Source organism: Nyctereutes procyonoides, unplaced genomic scaffold (genome assembly GCF_905146905.1).
Source record: "Nyctereutes procyonoides isolate TBG_1078 unplaced genomic scaffold, NYPRO_anot_genome, whole genome shotgun sequence".
Lineage (NCBI taxonomy): Eukaryota > Metazoa > Chordata > Mammalia > Carnivora > Canidae > Nyctereutes > Nyctereutes procyonoides.
The window spans coordinates 42,947,235-42,969,560 of NW_026575133.1; the positions used below are offsets into that span (position 1 = coordinate 42,947,235).

At 37.4% G+C, this 22,326-nt stretch overlaps 1 protein-coding gene across 17 annotated transcripts in view; it reads left to right on the top strand.

The window, feature by feature from the left end:
* TRIP12 (thyroid hormone receptor interactor 12) overlaps positions 1-22,326 on the top strand; it is a 148,043-nt gene that overhangs the window by 19,388 nt on the left and 106,329 nt on the right. The gene's annotated exons all lie outside the window — the stretch shown is intronic.

Here is a 22,326-nt window from a genome sequence, read left to right on the forward strand (position 1 = left end):
GCTCTCCCTGCTGCTTGGAATGCTCTTTTAGGTTTTATATATCTGTCTCCTCATGCATGAAGTCTTGGCTTAGATGTTACCCCTCAAAAAGGCCTTTCTTCGCTACCCTATCCATAATAATTTTTCTGATAGGAACTTCGTTTTAAAGATTATATTCATTTATAGGAGACAGAGTGAGGAGAGAGAGAGCACGAGAGAGAGCGAGCATGCATGCACACAGAGGGCCAGAGCAAGAGGGAGAAGTTGCCCAATGCAAGGCTAGATCCCAGACCCTGGGATTGTGACCTGAACTCAAGGCAGATGCTTAACTGAGACACCCAGGCACTACTACTGACCGCAGCATTTTACTGATAAATAATAGAAATCTTGACTAACTGGACCTTAAACAGATCAGAATTTATTTTTCCTCATACAGTGTGGTTCAGGTACACAGTGGTTCCAGCAAGGATCACATTGTGTGTCTGCTCTGCCATTTTTAGTAAGTGGTTCTCCTAGATACCAGATAGCTCTGTTATGGCTTGAAGTCATTATGTCCATCACATTTGAAGCAAGAAGGAGGAGAAGATGGGGTCTTTCAAAAATTTTTTTTATTTTTTATTATTTTATTTTTAAAGTAAGCTCTATGCCCAGTGTGGGGCTTGAACTGATAACCTCAAGATCAAGAGTTGCATGCTCTACTGGCTGGGCCAGCCTGGTGCCCCATGGGGCCTTTTTTTAAATCCAGAAAGCAAGGTATTCCTGAAGGATGCTCAGCATAGCTCACCTATCTCTTATTTGGGAGAGCTAGGGCGTACTTATGGCAAAAATAAGTAAAAGAATAATGGTATTGTATGAAGATAGATTTAAACCACTGGCTTTTATTATGTTCTTTTGATCTGTAATCCAGATAAGAAATGCCCTACTTTGCTTCACCGGTGTATGTGTAGAAATATGTATGTAACTGAAATAAATTTTGAACAGTATTTAATCATTAAACTTTGAACAGCATTTAATCATTAAACTTAGAATAGTTTAATGATTAAATTTCATTTAAAACTTCTGGTTATATGACCTTTTATGTCTGAGAATTCTTAACTTTTTCTGTGGTGTGGACTCTGCCACAGTCTTAAGCTGTGGACTCCTCAAGATAAGATTTTTAAATTCCTAAAATAATTGCATAAGACAAAATCCCCAATATATCAAGTGTTGAAATCTAGTTCTCAAGCTGTTAAATTAGTATGTTGTAATACAGTAATACATTTCTTTATTAGCATTTCGATAACATGATCTAGCAGCTGTTCAGAGTAGTGATGGATGTAAAAGATATTTAGAGGTATCTGCAACAATTGGAATGTGATAGGATAATATCTGTGATTGCTCTTGGTGCAACGCCAAAGGTACTGCCAATAATGTGGTTTGTTGCCTCTTCTGGATAGAAGGAAATGTTAAATTTCAATTAGAATTAGTGGAATTATTATTATTTTTTTCAATCCAAGTTCATGACCTCCTATTGTGAACCCCTGGACTAAATTGATTTCAAGGCTCTTATCTTACAGTTTGAGGAAAAAATCCTGGTGAAGGGATTTAGACTCTCTATAAGGCAGGATTCTTTTAGCAGGAAAGAGTGTGGGATAGATGGAATTTGGGTAGGGAATGTTATCTTCTGTCTTTTCCTATCTGTAGTCTGCAGTCCCTACCTCCTTTATTCCCTCTACTGATTGCTTATTTTTCTAGTTACTGTTGTCTGCTTCCCCAGTGGAATGCAAGTTCCATAAGGGGAGAGCGTACCCCTTTCTCCAACAGTGTCTGAAACCTAGAAAGTAGGGTAATGAAATCTCTGAGTAGCTGAGTAAGACCCAACGCACCCATACATACCTCAATTAGTAAGTCTTGGCCTTAGTGTCCCCTCATTGTTCTCTTCCCTCAAAACAAAACAAAACAAAACAAAACAAAACAAAACAAAAAAACCAGTGTGACCACTGTAAAGCTTAAATGTGAGGAAATGTTGGTAAAGGCAGTGCTCTGAAGTGCTCTATGTAGATGAGATGATTCTCCTGGTGGACTGGTGTAAAATGACTTGTGTTCATGTAGTTCCCTGTCTTGCATTTTTAAGATGTGTGGATATGTCTCAAATAGTAAACCAGGAGCAGAGATATGTTTTTCTTAATTTGTGTAAGAGGAATAAAAAGGAAATTAGTAAAGAATTATAGTCTAAGAACATTAACATAAACATCTTTTGGAGTTTATAGTATGCTCCCCCAGCCTTTTTTTAATTTTTTTGCTGTTGTTAACTTCAGGGCGATCTGTTTCCTTCAGCAGGCATTCTTTTCCTTTTTGAAGTGGGTTGCACCAAACCTGATTAATGAAAATGCTTGAACCGGTTGCTATAGTTTTGGGGTTTTTTGTTGTTTTAACTTGGGTGATTACAGTTCATTTTCAAGTTTCCTTAAAGCAGTATTTTTCACTTAAAAGACATCAGTGCGTTTTGCGCACAGTTGGACTGCAAATGTCTGTTGATTAAATACACTTTTACGAGACTGCATACCTATTTGAATATCTGCCCCTCGGTCTTTAGGTTTTGTTAAGGTTATGTTAGAAGGTAAAGTAGTTCTTCCTTTTCTATCACTGGACGCTCTGAGTCCTAGAAGAACTTCTTTTGGAACAGATAAGTGGTATCCTTGTTGGATTTAATTATTCTCGTTTTGTTTGCTTTAGAAAAAGTTAATAAATGCTTAAATTGGCCCAGTATTAGGTATTGTGGAATATAGTTTTTCCTATGTAAATACTTCTGGTTTTCATTTTATTTTTATATTTAATGGCAGTGTTGGTAAACAAGAAAAAGCTATTGTCTTTCTAAGCAGTGTAAGGACTGTGAAGTGGAAAAGTTATCATTACTTTATTAGAATGGAGAATAGGAAGATAACGGAAGTAGTGAAAAATTCGGTTATCAGTCATTTAGTAAATGCATTAAAAATATGTATTCCAATCGGTGTAGGAGTCTTCATTCTTAACAAATGATGATTACTTGTCTTTAAAATGTCAGTTGGTTTATAGTACCTTTCAATACCTGTTTGGAAGAGTCTGGCATGTTATGTTTTTGTTGACATACTTGAAGATCTAAAAGCAACAGCTTTAGAGTTTTCCTTTTTATGCAGTACTTTGGAAAGCAGGAAACACTTTCAAAGCAAAACAGAATTTTTTAAGCAGCTTTATCCAGATATAGAATTCCTATGCCATACAATTCACCCATTTAAAATCTACAGCGTTTTTAATATATTCGCAGAGTTGTGCAGCCATCGCCATGGTCTAATTTCAGAACATTTCATTGCTCCAAAATAAACCCGGTACTCATTGGATTCTGTAACTTTTTTATAAGTTTTAGAATTGAGAATTCAGATGTGATGTGCTGTCTTCTGTTAGTTAAAAATCATACCAATTAAAAAAACAACTAGCCTTGCCCATTTGGTAGTATGGGACTACAGATGAAAACTACTTGTTACTTGGATTTGTCCTCCAAGGAAGAAGGTTCATCCCTTTTGATAGTTTTTCTATTTGAAATTATTACTTTGAATGTAAATGTCCTGTTAACTAGAAACTGTGCTCATTTGTTGGCTCTAACAGTGTCACTTGGACAAGGCTGGATAGGAGACTGTTCTGGGAAGATGCCAAATTTACTTCAGAACCAAACTTGGAGTGCTGGTTCTACCCGGTAGGGAGCAATTACCAGTTCTTTTTGATATTTCAAGGTAGAAGTCCAACTAATAGGTAAAAAAGGAATTTCTGATTGGCTTATACAAGCTTCTATCTCTTTCCTTGTTATTTAGAAGTTTGTACAGAATGTTTTGTTTTGAAAAAAGATATTAGCACTTTTTCCCTTATTGTCTTTGACATGCAGTTTGGTTGGCAGAGTTTAGGTGTGAATTCCGTCTTTGGGATTTCTTTTGCAATTTTAGTTTTTGAGGTATTTTCAAGCTTTCCTCTAAGACTCCTCCCTAGCTGTTTCCGGTTCGTTTGTTCATTCATTCATTCAACGAGGTCTCTAGGCCTTTCTGAAGCTGTTTCTCTCTCTGTCCTGTGATGGCCTCCTTGCCTTCCTGCTCCCCTCTCCTGGGCAGTCTCCTATTACCAGTAAGAGTTTTCACATTTCTACCCCTTGAGAGGTGTATCGCCTCCCCTGAGGAAGGCTTGGGTTGTTCTTCTGGAATAAGTGTTTCCAGGAGCAGCGTATCAGTTTTTTGTCCAAACTCTAATTGTCCATAGTTTGGTCTTTCATTGGTCTGAGCTCTCCAGAGCTCCCATAAGTCTTGCATACATCCTATCAGAGATTTTCATGTCATCACTGTCTGCTCACCTCACTCACTTGAAAAGAGGCTCGCTGATGCTTCAGCACAAAACGAAATCTTCCTTAATCCTTTTGTCACCTCTGGTTTATTCTTACTGGTTTTTGTGATTCTTTTTTTTTTTCCCCCAGAAGAAACGTGACTGTCTTGTTTTATATTTTGGCATTACTTATTTCTACCTCTCCTAGTTTGTTTTGGTTATTTTTGTTTTTTTTATTTTTGGGCGAGAAATGACTACACATAGAAATTTGGTGGCTGTGGTTTCGTGTTTCGTTCAATTTTCTTTCTCTTTTACTGCTACAACAAGTTGGTACTTGTATTAGATGTATTTCATCTTAATATTTTCTCCTTTAAATTTTAATAAAGGAAGAAGGTACTAAGTTTTATGATTTTTTTTGATCATTGATTTTAGTGTATTCAGCAATGCTTTTTGGTACAGTTTTTAGAGTGGTTCTTATTTTAATGGTACTGTATGTGCTATCACTTAATGTTGATTTATTTCACTCAGGGTTACATATAGCACATTACAAATGGAAAGTTACAAACTGAGTTTGATGCATATGAATTTGTACTTTTTAAAATAAAAGATAAATTTGTCTTAGAGAGTGATAGAGAACGGAGGTGGAATGGGGTAGGGGGAAAGAATCCCAAGCAGACTCCCACTGAGCATGGAGCCCAGCGTGGGGCTCTGTCCCATGACCCCGAGACCACCACTGAGCCAGAATCAAGGGTCGACTGGACAGCTGTCACCAGATGCCCTTGAATTTATACTTTCAAAGGGCATCATATAAGAGAATTGGTCTGAGAGGAGACTGGAGTTCTAATCTGATTTCAATTTTAGATAGTTGAACATAGATGAATTTCCTTTGAATCTTGTCTATTAGATATGAGTAATATTTGTTCTTTCTGTAATTCTGGGGTTATTAGGATTGAAGAGATAGACATGTTTTAATTATACAAAGTATTCATATAGAACAACAGTATATAAAAATAGTTTTGTCTTTGTTAGAGAAAACACTGAATTTCTATGAGTGAATCGGGATTAAAAGAATATGTGAATTTGGAGGCATAAAAACTAGGACTAAAAACTCAAGCATTAATTGGACAGTGGGTCACCTAGCCTTATTACTTGAGATCTACTACCCATGTTTGTCTAATGACTTTTTTTTGAGATTTTATTTTACTTTATTTTTTAAGATTTTATTTATTTACTAATGAGAGAGACAAAGAGAGGCAGAGACATAGAGGGGGAAGCAGGCTCCCCTGCAGGGAATCTGATGTGGGACTTGATCCCGGGACCCAGGATCACGACCTGAGCCAAAGGCAGATGCTCAATTACTGAGCCGCCCAGGCAACCCTTGAGGTTTTATTTATTTGGGGGAGAGAAAGAGAGCTTGAACAGAGGGGAGGGCAAAGGGAGAGGAGAAGCATACTCCCTGCTCAGCAGGGAGCCTGATGCAGGGCAAGATCCCAGGACCTCAAGATCATGATCCCAGTCAAAGGCAGACACTTAACTGTTGAGTCATCCAAGTGCCCCATCTAATGAAATCTTTAAAGGATGAAATCAGGAAGCCAAGCCCTCAAGAGCAAAGAACTTACACCAGTAGTTGAGATACTTTTACCTGTTGTCTCTACTCTGTGTGTCTGCGTGCGCATATGCTAGTATGCACTTGCAGTCTCTCGACCGCTTCCTAATGTGGCTGTGTTAAACATAATGCCAGACTTTGCACTTAACCACCTAGGTACACAATCTAAGTACCCTGGGGAAGGACTCTGAGTGGTCTAGCAAAGGTCATTTACAGAGTCCTGAACCCTAGTTTAGTTTTGGGTGTTGTGGGATACAGGGGCTTGTCATGTAATATGTGACAACTTCTGTAAGAATCTGTGGGACTACACTGAATAAAGAGAAACGTGAAATATGGTTGTCTAGTACCTGTATCCCCTTGTAGTATTTAATGACACATCTAAATTTGCAGAATGCCCTGGAGCTCTTCAGAGTTGTAATATGCAGAAACAGATTTTTAAAAACTTGAATAGGCAAGATTTCAGGTGAACTGTAGTGGGGGCAAGTGCAAGGTAATGAGTCGGAAAAATCAATCTAAACCTTGCCGATGGATAATGAACTTTGAGTTAATTGCCATTTGACTGGTAAAAGTATTTAGATACTGCTCTGGAAGTGTGTGTACTTTTCTACTGTGGGATATTCTAGTCCTGTTTTTGCTATTGATTTCTATTCATTTGTATTCATTATGGTCAAAGAATATACTCTTTGTGATTTCATTTCCTTGAATTTGTTGGTTTACCGTATGAGGCCCAGTCAATATTCTGTGTGTGCTTGTAAAGAATGTGTATTTGCAGTGTTAAATTTGTCCCCATTAGGTCTATTGATAATATTGTTGTTCACATCTGTATCCAAACTAATGTATTTTTTGGTTGTCTTGTTAATACCAGTTACTGAGAGAGGAGTTTTACAATTCTGGATTTGTATGTTTTTCAGTTTTTGTTTTAAGGTTTTATTTTTATTTATTTATTTATTTATGATAGTCACACACACAGAGAGAGGCAGAGACATAGGCAGAGGGAGAAGCAGGCTCCATGCACCAGGAGCCTGACGTGGGATTCGATCCCGGGTCTCCAGGATCGCGCCCTGGGCTAAAGGGCAGGTGCTAAACCGCTGCGCCACCCGGGGATCCCATGTTTTAAGGTTTTAAAAGCTGATGAGGAATTGCTGTCTTTCTGGGGGGAGTGTCTGGGTGGCTCATTTGGTTGAGCATCCAGCTTTCAGGTCATGATCTCAGGATCTTGGCATCTAACCCCAGTTGAGCTCTGTGCTCAACAGGGAGTCTGCCTGAGATTCTCTCCCTCTCCTGTCTTCTCGTGCTTGTTCTCTCTCACTCTCTAATCTTAAAAAAAAAAAAAAAAGGAATTGCTATCTTCCTGAATTGAACCTTTTATCATTATGATGGAACTATTTTTAAAAAAATATTTATTTACTTTAAAATTTTTAATCTTTTAAAAGTAAGCTCTATGCCCAGAGTGGGGCTTGAACTCCTGGCCCAGGGACCAAGAGTCAGGTATGCTGATTGAGCCAGCCAGGCATCCCTGCAGAACCCATTTTTATCTCTAGTAATGTCTTTTTTAAAACTTTTAATGTCAGTTTTTTAATGCTAATAAGCTACACCAGCTTTTTTTGTCCAGTGTTTGCGTGGTATTTTCTAATTTACTTCGTTTCCCCATCCTGGAATTTTAGATTGGTCTCTTCTAGTTGAAATGTTTTAAAAATCCAACTAGAGATTGAGTTTTACCATTTTATTTTCTAATTTGTTGCTCTCACTTGAATTTGTTTTTTAATAGATGTATGATTATAGTCTTTGGTTACTTTAGAAACTAAAATAGTATATCTAACAAGGTTCCTTAACTTGTAGAAACACAAAGACTTTAGAATAGTATCTCGGTTTACCAGGCTCATTGGCTTTAAGATACTGTTGTCATTTTACTTTCATCAGTTTTTAAAACCTTAACTGGAATTTCATAGAATTAACTTTCATTTACATCTATCTGTCATCCTTGTTAATCTTGCATTTCAGTGCTATGTCAAGGTCCTTTCCTTTGTAATGCTGGTGGAAAAACTCAGTTTTTAAACTGACAAAAGTTTAAAAAAAAAAATAGATTCTATTTATCTATTTGTGGGATGGCTAGAGGGCAGAGGAAAAGAGAATCCTAAGCAGGATCCACACCTATGGTGGAGTCCACCTTGGGGCTTGATTTCACAACCTGAAATCATGACCGGAATGGAAACCAAGAGTTATGACACTTGGTTAACTGAGCCACCCAGGGGCCCAAAAAGCTTAATTCTTTTTTTTTTTTTTTTTAAGATTTTATTTATTTATTCACGTGTGGGGGTGGTGGGAGAGAGAGGCAGAGACACAGGCAAAGGGAGAAGCAGGCTCCATTCAGGGAGCCTGAGGTTGGGACTCCATCCAGTGTCTCCAGGATCATGCCCTGGGCTGAAGGGCTGAGCCACCCGGGCTGCCCCAAAGCTTAATTCTTTAAAGATAATTTCATTTAGTATAGAATGCTTGATTGGCATGTATCTTTAGTATGCTCAAGAAAATATAATTTCACTGTCTTCTGGCTTCCATTGTCACTGAGGGCAGCTGATGATAGTCTGTAAAAAATAATTCCCTCCTTTCTCTTGTGCTGTAAGATTTTCTCTGTCGTTGGTACTTTGTTTTATTCCATAGTTTCATTATGACATGTCTAGGTAAATGTCTTTTTATTTATCTTATTTGAGATCATTTGGGCATCTTGAATTTAAGAGTTGGTATCTTTTACCAGTGCTAGAAAATTCCAAGCCAATAGATGTTTAATATGCTTCACTATGTCTTCATTCTTATACTTCTGAAATTCTAATTTTAATCTTTTGGCATCTATGCTACATTCTGTGTAATTTATATTTTGATGCTTTGCCTGACTTGGTCTAATATGCTGCCAGACCTGTCTTTTGAGCTTTAGTTTTATTTCCATATTAGAAGTTCCTTTGGTTCTCTTCCAAATTAGGTCCCTTTTAATAGTTGTTTTTGGTTGCCTTTAGTTTTTGCAGTTTTGTTCTTTGTATCTTTTAACATCAGGGGCATTTTGCCTAAGATTTGTCTGATAATTCTAATATCTGAAATCTGTGTGATGGTTTCTGTTTGTGCAGATTCTTGTCTCCGGTACCTTGTTTATTTATGTGTCCTCTTTGTGGTGTCCACTGTTTGTAGTTTATTTGTAGAGGTTTCCTAAAGCCTGGAATAAAGGTGCCTTTATCCAGAGAAGATGTGCATTGCTTCTGTCAGGTATTTAGGGGCACTAACACTTTTGCTACCGAAAATGTAGCCCTCAGGCTGGCAAGGGAGCTTGTTAGAAATGCAGCGTTTCAGGCTTATACCTATATTTTAATAAGAAATCTGTATTTTAAAAAAAATCCATATTTTACTGCCATCCCAGGTCATTCTTAGGCTAAATATTGAGCAGCTCTGCACTAAAAAAAATAGACAAGATTTGGAAAGCTCGGGCTTAAAGTTTCTTGGATATTTCAGATTGTTCAGAATATGACTAGAAATCTTGGCCAGGCATGTATAGATTTTCAGATACAGGTTTTTAATTTTCTCTTTCTCTCCCTTGATGACTCCCTTTGTCCTCACTGCTTAGCAGCAAGGTGATTTATCAGTTGAGTGGGGTAGGGATTTAGGTAGAAATCTGGTCATCTCAGTCCTCAAGGTTGTAGCCCAGAGTGTTTTTATTTTTTTAAAATGATAAAGACTAAAATTTGAAGTAAGATTAGGTTCTTGTAGTTTGGTCTTGGTCAGGTGAAAAAGAGCTCCAAATGATCAGCAGCATTAGTGAGGAAGTATAAATTCGAACAGTGAGATCCCACTACACATCAATGAGAATGACTAAATTTAAAAAGATCAATAACACCATGTATTGACAAGGTTATGGAACAACTGAAAATTATCACTTAGTGGTAGGAGTGTAAAATATAGCTGCTTTGGGAAGGGTCTTATGGTTCCTTTAAAAGTTAATCATAACCTTAACAACAATCTAGAGATTCTACTCGTAGTAGTTACATAAGAGAATTGAAAGCATATGTCTATGGAAAGACTTATAGATGTTTGTAGCAGCTTTATTCATAATGGCCCAAACCTAGAAACAGTCCAAGTGCGAATGAATGGATAAACAAAATAGAGTATCACACCGTGGAATACTACTCAGCAGTACACACTGATGTACTCAGCCACATAAGTCAGTCTCAGGATATATTGAGTCAAAGAAATTTTGTACAAAACAGTACACATTCCGTGACTCAATTTACATGAAATTGGAAGAGGTAAAGCTAATCTCTAGTTAGAAAAATTAGAATGGTTTTAGAGTTTGGAGGAGTTCGGGATTGACTGGAGCACAAAGAAACTTTCTTGGGTGATACTCTTTCTTGATAGGGATTTAGGTTCCACATTTATTTAGGATTTAGGTGTATGCATTTGACAAAATTCATTAAGTTTTATACTTAAGATTTGTGCATTTCACTGTATGTAAATTTAACTGAAAACCTGAAACAAAATTTGCACACTGGTTAATGATAGTAGAATGATTCTGCAACTTACTTTGAAATGCTTCAAAAATAGGATGGACGTTTAGCAGGACAGGCAGGGATGCATAGGTGAATAGATAGGGATACATCTATGATAAGGAAGAGTAATATACTGCTACTTGTAAAAATCTAGGTGATGGAATTATAGGTATTTATTGAGCAGTTCTCAACTTTGTGTGTTTTGATAATTTTCAATAATAAATCATTGGGGAAAAGAGTGTGAGAAGTGAAAAAGATTACAATGAGTTCAGGAAGGGAATTGGATTTATACAACTATTCTGTTTTGCACATTTTGTTCAGTTTGTATTTGTGCCATTTTAAGAGCAATAACTGTTCTTTTGATTTAAAAATGGCTTTTAATTTTTTGATCATTTTATACCAGCTGAGAAATTTTTTTTTTTTTTTTTTTTTTTTTAGGCTGGTAGAAAGCATGAGTGTCACTGGTCCATATCCATTCTAGTGTGCCAAAGACTCTTTTGTAGCTCACCATTATTGCTGTCTATATCCATTTATGTATATTGAAGAGATCTAGTGCTCAGTTTATTATTCTTTTATTTTTTAAAAGATTTTTATTTATTCATTAGAGACACACACACACAGAGACACACAGAGAGAGGGGCTGAGGGAGAAGCAGGCTCCATGCAGGGAGCCTGATATGGGACTCAATCCCAGGACTCCAGGATCATGCCCTGGGCCGAAGGCAGGCGCTAAACCACTGAGTCATTCAGGGATTCCATGGTGCTCAGTTTAGAAGGGCTTTTGTTAATATGCTTTAATGCTTTTTTGATCCAAGTAGGCTAGTTTCACTTTGTTTTCATTGTATTCCATGTTTACCTGTTAGTTACATGTTCTTGCTTAAGGTGCTGTTGGTTGGTACTTGAGATTTAGCTGGATGCTAAAGTGCAGAGTGCCTGAAGTGGAGGGGTTTTGTCTTTTGCCAGAGCGGAGTGTACGATAGCTGTTTAGCTCCCCCGCCAGTAACTGGGTGAAGTGTTGAACTGATTGTGCATCCTCTGGAGTTTACTGGTAGTACTTGGATCTTACTTACAGTATCAGAAGACTTGTGCTCTGTATGCAGCTTCTTCTCATGTAGAAGGAGGGAATACTTCCACACTTAGAAACAGGACTGTAGGAAGATGTATAGGGTCACCATGGCCACTTGTCAAATGATGGGGGGACAGGGTTTGTTTTCTTCTGTATCGACCTCTGAAAGGCCTGTTTTCTTTGATAATTTTAAAGTGTGTGGAATTGGGAGGCAAGGATTTAAAGGATGAATTAATGAAATGTAGGTTGACACATTTAGGTCAAGGATAATTTGTTCTATATCCAGAAGCTTAATTTTTCTCATTTCTAAGAAAAGTGAAATCTCTATGGACACATTTTTTAAATAAGTGGTGAGGACTCTGAAAACAAAAGCAAGTCTTTTCCCTTCTAAAGATTGTAATAACATATTTTGAGTGCTTACTCTTTCTATGAGAGACTTATGGAGGATTTCAAACATATACAGAAATAGAACTGTAATGAACCTCTGTGTACCCATGACCCAGATCCTTCACCATCAATTCCTGGCCACTTTTTTCACCTGTACTTTTAGCCCCGCCTCAATTATTTTGAAGCAAATTGTTACTTGATCTGTAAATATTTCAGTCTGCTTCTTTGAAAGATGAGAACTCCTTTTATAGACCTAAGCTTAATCCTATGACTGTACAATAAAAAATAGTTCCTTAAGCTCTGTAAATATATAGTTTTCACATTTTTCATACTGTGTTTTGTTGATAAAAGTCTCTTAAAATTTAATACGTATGTGCTCCCCCCATCCCCCAGTTTGCTTGCCTTTAAAAAATAAAAAAGATTTTATTTATTACTGAGAGACACAGAGCAGCAGACACAGGCAGGGGGAGAAGCAGGCTCCACGCAGGAAGCCCGACGCTGGACTTGATCTCGGGTCTCCAGGATCAGGCCCTGGGCTGAAGGCAGGCGCTAAACTGCCGAGCCACCCGGGCAGCCCTTGCTTGCTTTTTTTTTTTTTTTTTTTTCCTCAAGAAGAGCTCACTAGTTTGTGAGGGTGGGAGTGGAGGAGTGGGAGGGCAGAGGGAGGAGAGAGGGGGAGAGAGAATCTTAAGCAAAGCCCCACACCCAGTGCAGAGCGTGATGGGGGGCTTGATCTTCCAGCCCTAAGTTCAGGACCTGAGCCAAAATCAAGAGTCAGACACTTAACTGACCCCCCCCCCCCCCCCCCGCTGGTGCCCCTGCTTACTCTATTTTCTAAGTGTTTTAGTTAATTTTATTAACCTCATGAGATCTGCTTATCCTCAGTTTTTAGATGAGGAAACAGCCTTTGATAGGTAAGAAATTTCTCCAAGGTTAACGTGGTTTATGGTGGAGCCAGAATTCAAACTGATTAAAGAAAAATAGGTGCTTTGTACAGGCTTCCCTCTCTTCTCTACTGTTGACATTTAGGTATTTTTTTTTCCCCTTACATATGTACAAACACATAGAATTTTCCCGTTTCATTCTTGTCCTCAGGTCTCAGCTTAAAATATCTCTTTAGAGAGGTATATTACCTGATGAGTCAGCCTAAAGTAGCCTTTTCCTTCCCACTTCCTGTTATTCTCTCCATCCTATTTTTCTCCTATTCCATCTTTTCATGGCACTTAGCACAGTGTGCAAATAGCTTGATTATATTTTGTCTTCCCAATTGAGCGTGAGCTCCATCCATGCAAAGATTGTTGATGCCTGTCAAGGCTCGCAAATATTGATTGAGGGAATTAACTAAGTATTGTGCTTCATATGAGTGCAGCATGTACAAATCTACTTCTTTGTTTTTAGGACCTCTAAGCATGCCATAGACTTGCTGCAGTGTGCTTATTACTTAACCATTCTCCTTCTGAGAACATTTGGATTCTCTCCAGTTTTTCTCTATGACATACTGCAGCTAACATCTTGATTACATATATCTTTGCATACTTGTGCAAGTGTTTCTTTAGATTGTTAGATTCCCAGAAGATTCCTAGAAGTGGAATTGCTGGATTCTAAGTAGATGAGTGGCAATTTTTAATTATGGGATGTAGGGAGAGTCATGTAAAGATTGCGAAGGATTAGGTGATACATAAGATAGCAAAAAAAGTGGTGTAACCTGTGTCAGTTCTGAAACCTACCTGATACTGGGCTTTAGAAAAAATCAGCTGGTTTCCCTTTACCCTCGTTCTGATTGGGCCCAGGAATCTGTATGAAAAACTTAGGTTTGGGAATAACAACTCAAAAGTTGTTCTTGCTTATAGATTTGTTACATGTTCTGGCTCATTATGAGGCAGTCATCATACCTACTTATTTTTGGTAATACTACTATTTGTAGAAATGTGCGGCACTGGTCTGTAGAGTATGTGACATTCTAAATGTGAGGGTTTTTTTTTTTTTTAACTTTTGAAAAATATTTTCTGAGACTTTCCAGATTTAGATGCAATTCTTATGACATGATTTTAAACAAATTTGGTACTCTGCATTGTTCTTTATATTAAAGTTACAATTTGTATCTTGTCTCTTCAACTTTGAGTTGCATTTTTTTAGCTTTCTTTTCCATGATCCTAGCCACAAACTTGGTGATATTTGTTCCTGAAAATTCTCCAGGATCTAATGCTGTTGACTACAGGTTGCATATTGTTGCATCAAAAAGTTGGTACCAATCGATGATTATCGATGATTATCACAGTGTTGAAATACCTTTTGTTGTTGCAAGGCAGGCTAGGTATTAGACTTTCTAATACAAGCAGTGTTAAAGAAATTAACCTCTTTGATTTCATTATCACCTTGGAATTCACAGCAGTGACAACATGTATTGAAGAAAATATTTGGAAAGTAGTTACCTTCTAAGGTGGGCCCCTATGCTCTAAAAGGTTTACATTTACCAAACATAGAGTTGTTTTTCTCTATCTGGGAGCACCTTGCTGTAAACTATGGGATACTTTGTGTTTTACTTTGAATAACTGTGATTCTTCCCAGCAGACCTCTTTCTCTGGGAGAGAGAGAGAGGCATTTTACCAATTACCCTTCTTCTCTCAGTAGCTCTTCCCTTTTGATTATCACTCTGTGATCATGGTGCTAGTAGGTCTTAATAAGGAAGAATTTACACAATATTCTCCATTTAGTGAAAGCTAAAATAAATATTAGGTCAGAGTGTTAAAAGTGTAGAGCAGAATTAGATTTTAGAGACTATGTAGTACATCACCTTTCCCTTTTTTGTCTCTTCATTTGTGGATAGGTAGAAAAGAACATCTTTAAGAGGATGTACTAAAAATGCTGGTGATAAGCTGACCTTCTACCCCCACTCACCGACTGGCTAATTACGGGAGCCAGCAGGATTGAGACCTCTTAAAACTGGGTCTATGAGCCAACATTAGCCCATGGGCTGAAACTTGCTGACTCTAGTCTGTAATCCTGAGACTTTAACAAGAAAGAAATTACTCTATTAAATGCAGTCAGTATTTTGAAGGATTATACAAGTAATAGGAGCTAAGACAGGATTCGCATTAGGGGGTGAGGTGCTCTGTATTTTAGAAGTAACGGGGGTGGATTTTATCTGTTAGTGATAAATTGATCAGAGTACAGTATTCCACAAAATAGACTTTTGGTGCAGTGATAGGAGTTCTTTCAGTGTTTCAGTGTGTCATTCTCTGTGGTCTGTGTTTTAGGCAGAAAGAACTCCATTTTCTTGGAAACAGGATTTGGATTATAAAATTAGATTTTTTTTAATATGTATCTGGCGTATGGCCTTTGAAGTAATCAGTTTTTGAATTTTTCTGCAGTTTTTAGTAATGAGACCTCATGATTTAAAAAATGAAGATGAGACAATAATCTGCTAAAAATGGCTAGTGTTTTCATGGTTTGTGGGTTGTTTTTTTTTTTTTTTTTGGTTATTTTTACCCACTGTCATCTTCTGTAGAGTTAAAATTACAACATATATAATTGTATAAAGAATTTTATGAGTAGGGAAATAGGTACATGATTCAAAATCCTCAAAAAGGCCTTAAAGGGTCCTATTCTAACAAGGTAAATAAAGGTTTTTTTTTTTTAATGTCTATAGGTAATATTTAAGCCAATGCTTGCTTATATAAAATTACATATGTAGATGTATTCTCTGCCCAGCATTCTGTACCTGCTCTTTTGCTTACCAAAATGTTGACAGTAGTTTGGTTTCCAGTGCATAGAGCATTTTCATTTTCAAAATCTTAGGGTGGTCTTCCTGTTTTATAACATATTTTATAACCGATTTTTAAAATTGTGCAATAGTATTATTTTTCTTCTGTTTCTAATAATAACCACGTCCTCCTTTTTTGTCTTCCTTGGTTGTTTCGCCAATTCAAATTTCTTCCTCCGACTTGTAATTAATTTTCAATTTTGCTTTTTTGGTTATTCTCCTTTTTGAGCAGAGAGCAGATCATCTAGGTGCAAAGCCGTTGTCCTGCCTCTGGCTTTGTTGTTTGGTGATTGCCCAGCTGATCTTAATTTTGGAGTTAACTTTTCCCTTACCTGCTTCTCTCTCTGGTTCTAGTCTGTTTCTTTTCTTTTCTCTTTCTCTTTTTCTTTTCTCTTTTTCTTCTTCTTCTTTCTTCTTTCTTCTTTCTTCTTTCTTCTTCTTTCTTTTTCTTCTTCTTCTTCTTCTTTTTCTTCTTTTCTTTTCTTTTTCTTTTTCTTTTTCTTTTTCTTTTTCTTTTTCTTTTTCTTTTTCTTTTCCTGGTCTTGCTTAATCAGGGTGCCATTAAATACAAATGGTGTGTGTACCTGCCTCGTTTTTAGTAGCCACGCCTCTCTCGCTAGACTGGCTTGTGAAACTACCATAAGGAGGAGGTACTTTGATTTTTGTTGCCCTTGCTCAAGTTTTTAGTTTTTTCAAGGGAAAGGTCTTTGATAAGAACCCTTAAGGTATTATTCTTACCTTTTTCTTCTTTAAAAACTCTGTGGTCTTTACCTCTTTCCTGTTTTCGGTATAGATTTTATTATATCTGGCGAATGGTCTTCTATGGCTTAGGGTGTAGTCCCATTTTTTTCCTCTAGTTTCATCATAAATGGGATTTTCTTATGAATTTTAAGCTTTATTCATTTTGCTTGATTTCAGGAAGGGAAATAAAGAAAAAGAACCTTTACCGCGTTCCTCTTTCTAGGAGGCAACTGTAAATGTCTGGGTTACATCCAAAAATCTTTTGAATCAAGTGTGCTTAGACTCAAGAAATATCGGAGTCCCTGTCATATGCTAATTAACGTATTAACAGTCAGTTGTGAATCTCAGGTCTCGCTGAATAATCTACTTTGTGAAAATAATGCCAAAATTAATCTCATTGACTTTGCCAGATAGGCGTGTAAGGTAGATTCTCAAGGTGCATTACAATTTTAAATTGTGGCTGTTGGCATCAGTTTGTATGCCCACTGTTGAGTTTGGTTGGTAAATGTTGGGTGACACTTAAAGGATTAAGTGTTTGTTTTAGGCACATTAGTTTTTATTTTACACTTGTTAGTGATAGTATAGTATAGAAATTATTCAGAGTTCAGACCCTGGTGAGTCAGGTGTGTTCTATTTGCCCCTCTCTAAATGGATCAGCTGTCAACAGATCAATAAACAAAAGTGGTTGAATTGGTATTTTGGATTAGAATGGCATAACGTAAAGTGTCCTTTCTACTGGCATTCTGGAGAGCTGGATTCCACTGTCATGTATGTTCCTAAATGGTTGCATGCTCTTAAGCAGTTGACCCTCTGCATGTGGATTTCCTCTTGCATAAATGGGATAATTATATCAGCATGGATTGACACTTGAGTTTATGGTTTCTTCTCATGTATGTTCTTACTGCTGCCCAGCAGTCTTCCTTGCTCATGGTCTGCTCCTTTACCTGTTCTCTGTTAGGGAAACTTGAAATCCACTATCTCTTATTTTTCTCGTACATGTTAGTCACAGATTCAGTCAGTCTAAGGCACGTACTCCTTGATTTCGTTTATCTTCTCTTGCCTCAGAGATTGCCTTTCTTATCATCTGAGTCTTAGGCTCTTAATTCTCTTTTTCCTCCTGTAGGAAACTGTACCCCGTTCCAACCTTTTCATAAGTTTTTCCCTTATATTCATAAACATTTTCAAGGCTTATTTTTTCAGAAAGGAAAATCACCCACACTCCTACCCATGTGGCCTGTGTCAAACCTGCCTGCCCGTACTTCTTGGCTGTGTCTCCTCGATCCTCTTTATAGCCCCACATTTAGGATTTACCGTCCATTCAACTTAATCATATATACCTTTTCCTCCTCTTCATTTTGGAAACAATACTCATCAATATCTAAATCTGATGACACTTCTCAGTCTTGTGTTTCTCTCGCTCTCTCCTTTCTTTGACCTTTGAACTTTACCAATCTTATTCATACTCTTAGTGTCTGTAACACCACCTTCCTGATCCCTCCTCCATATTTTTTGTTTGTTTTATACAACTTAGTGTTTATTCCCTACACTTCTGATGAGTTTTTGATTCTGCTCAACTGGATTCTTCCTTTTGTGTTTTCCTTAGATTTTAGTGTTTCCTAAGGTTTCATCCTGGGCTTGTTCTTCTCTTTATTCTGCGTACTTTCCATCAAGGAAATGAAATCTCCTTGATGATCTTGGTTTCACCTGGCTTCTGCTCATTGATAATTTCTCTCCTCTATACCTTTTCTTAGCTACTTAATTCCAGATCTTTAGTTCCATCTATAGACTGGAACTCTTTACCTAGATATCCTAAGTAATAACTCAAATGGACGTGTTTGACATTAGACTTTATTTTTCTGCCCTGTGTTTTATTTGGTAATGTTACTACCATCTCTTCTGTGATTTTTCTCAAGTTAAAAGCATAACTTAAAACTAGAAATAACCTGTAGTAAGGATTTTATTCAGCTCACTAATTAATTAAGGGGGAGACCTATTAGGGTAAAGTTGATTTAAAAGCATTTGGGGAATTGGTTATTTAGGGGAAATTTAAGTAAGGAATTCTAGAATAAGATTACTGATGCCCCCCAGGGCAGCAAACTGCATCTTTGGGGTTATCTTCTCAGCTGTTGGAGAAGTTTTTTTGTATTTCTACTAGACACAGATCTGCAAGGCAACTTAAGAATTCGTTTTCTGAACCCCTCAATAATAGCATATAACAAAGTTAATTTTCCTCTTTTCTAGAAAATTAATTCCTAGGTGAGCCTGTTAAATAATAATGTTTTGTTTGACATTGGAAGGATATGCTTTCTTGTTTTAGATTACTTTTTTTTTTTTAAGATTTTTATTGATTGATTGAGCCGAGCGTGTGCATAAGCAGCAGAGTGGAGAGGGAGAAGCAGGCTCCCTACTGAGCAGAGAGCCCAGTGCAGGGCTCCATCTCAGGACCTCGAGATCATGATCTGAGCCCAAGGCACACACTTAACTGATTGAGCCACCCAGGTGCCCCTAGATAACTATTTTTTAAAAAAATTTTATTTATTCATGAGAGAGAGAGAGAGAGGCGCAGAGACACAGGCGGGGGAGACGCAGGCTCCATGCAGGGAGCCTGAGAGAGAGAGAGAGAGAGAGAGACAGAGACGCAGGCACGCAGGCAGAGGGAGAAGCAGGCTCCATGCAGGGAGCCTGATGTGGGACTCGATTCTGGGTCTCCAGGATCATGCCCTGGGCCAAAGGCGGCACTAAACCGCTGAGCCACCCAGGCTGCCCCTAGATAACTTTATAACTTTCCTTAAACCTGTCTCACCAGAGCAAGAAACTTTGAGCATTTCAGATTAGTGTTCTTATTCTTGTGCATGCTGAAATCCCATAACTACAGACCTATGTTCTCTTTACTGATTGGGTAGATTTCATAGTTTCAGTGTTTGACTGCCATCTCTTCATTCCACCTTCCGTTAACAGACCTTCATTTATCCTTAGATCTCTGGGGGGGGCTTAATAGTTGATCTGCCTCCATATCTGCAGGTCTTAGATGCAAAATTTTGAGTTTTAGGCCTTTCATGATACAGATCGAACTTGTTTCCAGGTCCAAATTCTTCCCAGATCTCGTGTTTGAGTGCTAATAATATACTCAGCGTTCCTCCATTGTAATTTCCTCATTCCTCTGTGCCCTTCTTAATGGCTTTGCCTTTCGAAGTTGGCCCTTGTCAATCTGATGAGGGCAAAATTAAGTCACCTTTTCTTGTCTGTTCACAGTATCACCTTTGGTACTACTTCTTGGATCATTTAGTGTATTTTCTGACAATTCATTTAAGGATTGGTCAGTTAAAACAGATTTTTTTTCCCAAAAAAATGCAAAAGGATTAGAATCTTTGGGATATCCTCCCAGCTTGGAATGTCAGGATTCTCAAATGTTTTGACTCTTTAAAAAATGGTAAATGTATAATTATTTTTATTTATTTGGCCATATAACATAGTCCTAAAGGGCATGGACTTTAGGTCAAATCTCTGAATGTGGTCCAGTTACCTGTTTGCCTCTTGGTGTTAGGATTACTTTAACTAAGTGCCACAGTTTCTCTGAAGGAAGGAAATTTCCAGTACCTATTTTTGGTAAGGTTATTGTGGAAATTACATGAAAAGGCACTTAACTTGGTACATGGTATAAGCACAGAGTAAATGTTACCCATAATTGTTTTTATTTTAGTTTTCACTTTAAAACCTGCATTTTTCCACTAAATATTTTTTCTAGTGTTAAAATGTGTAACTTGAAAATACTGCTTTTATGTGCTGTACAACGTTGTTATTGCATCATGACATTGGATTGGTTTTGATGCACCGAAATTGAAATAAATGCTTAGCCGACCTAATTCTCAAGTCACTTGGCCCTTTTCCCTGTACCCAGTGGCTCTTCCTCTTCCTCTCTGCTTCTTGTGGGCGGGGATTGCTTCCTGGCTTTCAGCACCTCTCAAACGCTTGCTTTTCTGGAAGCTGAAAGGTTATTCATTCCAGTTTTAAAGATAGTCTTATTTGAAGTCCTTGACATTCTTTCTTAGGGAAAAATGACTTCTTTTGTAAACAAGGATGACGTCTCTTTTATTGTGGAGTTAATACTACCACTGGGATGTTTAAGTTACCATACTTGCTCCTAAGTCTAAAAATTTTTTTTTTTGGACCTAATATATATATAGTTGTTCGCATCTGCAGTTGTGGATGCCATTACTTAGTCTGAAAGTCCGTATGCCATATCTTGTTGCATGCAGGCTTCTCAATTGTATAACTTCCCTTACCTTATATGTAAAGGAGGAATAATAAAATGGTTTATAAGGCTCATTGGCACATTTAAATTTTGCTTAATAGAATAAACAGAGGAGTAAAGTGTTACGTAATTGTGTATATTACTGTTGTGATTAATTAAACTCTAGTTTCAGAATCTGAAGTTAAACCAAGTCTCATTTGGAGGACCACATCTAAATAGAGTGCATTAGAAATGGAGGGTGGGGAGACACTGGATAAGACCTTAGTTCGCTTTGGGGCTAGTCATGACACTCTGCATTACTAAATTGGAGATTTGTTTTCCATCAGATGTCCTTCATGTGATGGTAATTCTGCACAAGTACTAACTAACCTTTGTGGCATTCCTTTCCTACTTGGCCATTTGATTAGGAAGAATGAACACATCCTTGGGTTAATTTTTACAATCTATCTGTGTTCTCAGTTTTACACTGAGTGAATGGTTGGTTTTGTTTTGTTTTGTTTCCCCTAACCTCAACCTCTCTTCTGTGGTTTTTGAATTACAAAATGAGAATGAAATCAGTTTCCAAAATGACTGCAGTTGAAGTTTCTTTGAAAGAATATCCTTTTTATAAAACTTAATGAATTTTTAAGTGTAGATTAATATGCATTTGTTTTTCCTGAATAAGTTCTGTTTGCCTGAAGAACCACTTTTTCACATGAAATTCAAATGCTGTTTCACTTAAACAGCGAGTAAGTTTGTTGGTCACTTAGCTGTTAACAAAGTCATCACAAGTTTTACAGTCTTGAACATACCCATTAGTGTTTTTATGCTTTTTCTATTGAATTGAAAGTCCTATAGGCCATTTGTTTTATTTCAATTTGTTTGGAATTAATATCAGAAGTGTTAGTGAAAAAAATCCCAGTGATTATTTTCGCAGAAATGAAGGTAGTAAAAGAGTAGTATGTTTCAGGAGTTGGGGGGGGGGTAGCGTTACTAATAAGCTGGACTTAAAACTTCGAGTTTCAGCATGAAGATGGAATCTTTTGAGTTCACATTCGTTTCAGGTTATTAAGATACAGATTCTAGGAATATAGTGTTTATATTGGTGTAACTTGTGTTTGTTTTATTTTTTATTTTTAAAAGATTTTATTTGGAGAAAGCACAAGCAGAGGGAGAAGTAGGCTCTCTGCTGAGCCAGGGAGCCCTATGTGGGGCTCAGTCCCAGGACCCTGGGCTAGCAGATTCTTAACCAACTGAGCCACCCAGGCGCCCCCTTGTGTGTGTTTTAAAATTTAATTAGTAAAGTACTGGCATAAGTAATTGGTTAAGACAGTACTGAATATTCATATAGCAAGAAGGAAACTTAGATGGTGAAAGCTTTTGGGCTCTTAACTGGAGCCAAAGAGGAGTTAAATATGGTTGAAGTTGAGGTGGTGGTGATTTCCAGAAGGGATAGATCTCAGTATCAAGATTCAGAGGATTAGTTCCTCCACAGATGGCTTGAACTTTTTTGAATTTGTCTGTAATACAGAGTTGAACTTGGTCTTCCTGGAAAAGGTCCCTTCTAGCTTTGGATTTATTGGTAACCTGCCAGTGGGGGAGAGTCCTGCATGTGTCTTGTTTTCTTATACTTACTTTTAGGAGTTTCAAACTTCAGAGTTTAACAGAGCCTGGCCTCCTTCCTTAAAGATCAACTTATGGACTGCTT